Source organism: Gavialis gangeticus, unplaced genomic scaffold, assembly GCF_001723915.1.
Source record: "Gavialis gangeticus isolate Ggan-Ray unplaced genomic scaffold, GavGan_comp1, whole genome shotgun sequence".
Lineage (NCBI taxonomy): Eukaryota > Metazoa > Chordata > Crocodylia > Gavialidae > Gavialis > Gavialis gangeticus.
The window spans coordinates 121523012-121526571 of NW_017728992.1; positions in this window are offsets into that span (position 1 = coordinate 121523012).

Consider the following 3560-nt stretch of genomic DNA (forward strand, 5'->3'; position numbering starts at 1 on the left):
TGCACCTTGCCTTGATTGTATTTATGGATTACAGCCAAATTTAGGCTTGCATATAGGTTACAGTAGACAGCAATTGCTATGTTTGCTCTGTAGTCACTGCTGGGACTGTGGTGCCTGCTGATCTACCCTACTAGGTTGGGTAGAGTTAGCAGTGCAGCTGTGCTTCTGTGAAGACAAGGCAAATGTTTGGGTGGCTAGTCTGCATTGAGCTCCATGTTGTGGCAGCTGCGTTACTAATACCCAAGTTAGTACATTTTGTGCTAGCTGTGTCTATGCCAATTAGAGTGACTGCCACATAGATGTAGCCTTATATGTGCAACAATAATTGATAACACTCGGACATGAACAAACACAACTGTCTTCTAATCTACCTTAGTTTAAATACCAGAATAAATAAGATGGGATGCAGAATTCAACGAACTAATGCCTTTTCAAATCAGGATAAACCCAAGAGATTTTTCTGTAAGAGTAACACTTGGCATCTTGTTGCCACTAGTCCTGTGAAGGATTATTAACAAGAGTCTAGGTTGATTTCGGGTGTTGAAGTGGTAGATGAGAAGGGGTATACTATGAACTTGATCATAAAAGGCTTTATGGATCACTTCAACATCTTAAATCATGCCTACAAGTACAATAGAAAGTACTACAGTATCTGACTTAAAGATCAGAGAGAATATACAGTGTGAGCTAAATGCTGGTCCTCTTGATCAGAAATTAGGGTTTCTGGCAAAAAAAAAAAAAAAAAAGCCATTAGACTCATTCAGATTAAGAATTGATCTGTATGAATTGGACTCCTGGGCGCACACGCTACCGGATGCTTACTTACCAGCTGGATGTCCAAGAGACCTTTGGTTGTTCAAGTGCTGTCCAAGAGCCTTGGAGGTGATTAAAACTTAGGTAATCTTGTAGAGAAAAAGACCCCACAAAAGGTAAAGGGAAGCGTGAAGCAGAGTGCACTGTTATTGAATGCTAAGACCCAAGCTGATGATAGTAACATTTTGGCTTTAAAATTGGTACCAGACTCATTACTCATTGACAGAGGATGGACATGATCCTCAGTAGGGGACAGGAACTACTTCCAGCAGTTTGTCTGCCTTATTCCTAGTAGCTTGAAATCCATCTTCTCCAGATAGGGTTTTAGCTTATAGCTTCCTTTTGGCACCTGGTTTGGTTAAACTGTGGGAAAGTGGAGTCATAGGCACTGACTCCATGGCTCCAGGACTCAAACACCCATCAAAAAAAGTTAGTGGGTGCTCAGCACACATGGAGCTATGCTTGCAGACATTAAAAAAGTTGCTTAACCAGAAGAAGTAGTGCATTACTTCAGCCTGGCTCTGCAGCATCTGTATAGATTGAGCACTTCAGTGGGGCTTTTTGGCGCTTTAGCTAAAGTTGATTCAGTTAGCTATTAGATAAAAGCACCAACAAAGCCCCACTAAAGTGCCTCATCTTGACACGTGCTGCAGAGCTGGGTAACTGACTGTCTCTTATGGGCATGTGTGGTGCTCAGCATGGGAATGTGTTAAGTTAAAAGTAAAGTGCCAGGGTGGGTTTTTTTTCTTTTGTTTTTAAATGTCTGCAAGCACTCATTGGCAAAAACGAAAGTTGGCACCTATGCTCTGCACAAAATGCATCTAAAGAAGGAAAAGAGATGTATAGCTGAGCATCCTTGGCTGAATTTGGAATATAAGGTGTTTGGGGTCTGTGACAGGAACTGTCTCAAAGGGTGACAGTGGTGCCCCCCTCCTGTCCACTTACTCTCACCAGAGTAGCCTCCTGATCCTGCTTGCTACACCTTGTTGGAATAAGTTAAGTTAGTGAGGCTGCCCTCAGGGACCTGGATAAAGCCTTTGGTGTTTCATGAGATTCTGCTCATCATGGGGTAGCCTCTGTCTGGCTCGTCTTTAAAACTATTCCATCTGTTTCCTAGACCCTGCTTTGTACCACCAGGCCAGACCCCTGGTCCTATCTCTTTCTCTGATCTGGGTCCCCATCCCTGTCTTGCGCCACCAGACCCCTCAGTCCACAGGCCCAGAGTGTGGGGTACATGGGGCCAGACCACTAGATAGGACTTAATTAGGAAGAGTCCCCACTGGTACCTTTGGACTCTTCCTAATTAAGTCCTATTTAGTGGTCTGGGCCCAGGCCTGGTAACTAAAACATCCAGTGCTCACTAGCACCCACCGCAGCTTTACAGGGTTATTGACCTTTGCACACTACATCTGTCAGTGGCACTCCTTTGTGCCTTCCCTTTTAGCTACTCTCAAGTCTTGTGGATGCAAGATAGTCAACATAGTCACTTAACTAAACAAGTGACTGGTCTGGGTACTCTCCCCAAAGAGAGGTTCCTTTTCCCTACACCTCTCAGAAACAGAGTGGCTGTCTGGTCCTGGAGCTGTTACCTCAGGGCTGGGCACAGAGGTTACTTATTAGCTCTGATACAGGCTCGTCTCTCCTCAGCCTGCCTCCCTCAGCTCTGTGAGCAGCTTCCCCCAGTTGAGTGCACTCTGTCTTGCCTTGCTGCTAAGCCAACTTCTCTGCATGCTATCATTTGTAGCAGGGATGGGCAAAATGATGGATCCAGCCAGCAGCCAGACTCCATTTTCCAGCAGCCCCTGTCACTGTGGCCAGTTTCTGTGGAGATACCAATAGCAGTGGTGCTCTGACACTGGGGCTGGGGTTTCCATGGAGACAGGCCCCAGCAGCGCAGGCAGGGCATGTGGCTGGACAGGGAGCTGCTCTGGGGCCAGGGCTGGGATTTTGCAGTAGTGAAAGCATAGTCTGGAGCCAGAGCAGAGCTGTGATCCACTGCCTGCGTGCCCCTGCCTGACGCATGCTGGCAGTGGATTGCAGCTCTGCCCTGCTCCAGACCATGATGTCACTGCTGCAAGATCCCAGCCCCAGAGCAGCTTCCTGCCCAGCTGCTTGCCCTGCCCTGTCTCCATGGAAACCCTGGTCCTGTGCTGTAATAGTGCTGCTGCTTCTGGGGTCTCCATTGGACACCGGCTGCAGTGATGTGGACAGGGGCTGCTGGGAAATGGAGTCTGCTGCAGGCTGGACTTCACCTGCCCCTGCTGCTTGCAGCCATTTAGTTCTGCTGCTTGGCCCTGCTCTGTGGCAGAGGTTACTCAGTTGCTTAATTACCAGCAGCCCGATCAGCTCTGCTACAGTTGCTCTTTGACCCACTACCTGGAGACCAGCCCTCTTAAGCTATCTCCTTTGTGCCATTTTCCTCTGGGTAAGTGGCCTGCAGCTTCTCTGTAGCTTTTGAGTTGCTCCTTTTCCCTTTCAGCTGCATATTCCTTACTGCTGGCCCTCGGTCAACTGTCTCTTTTTTCCCCTAAAGTAATAGGGGGTTAAGAGCCCCCTATTACAGGGCCAAGTTCATACTTTCTATTTTTTCTACATTGTGAGGCACACATGGTAGTTAACGGCAAAATGATAACAGGATTTGATGATGATGATGATGATAATAACATTCTGTTGGAGGATGCTTTTAGCCATGCGCTGAATAGGATGTATGACAAAACAGAAATATAGGACTCTTAGATTAATGGTTC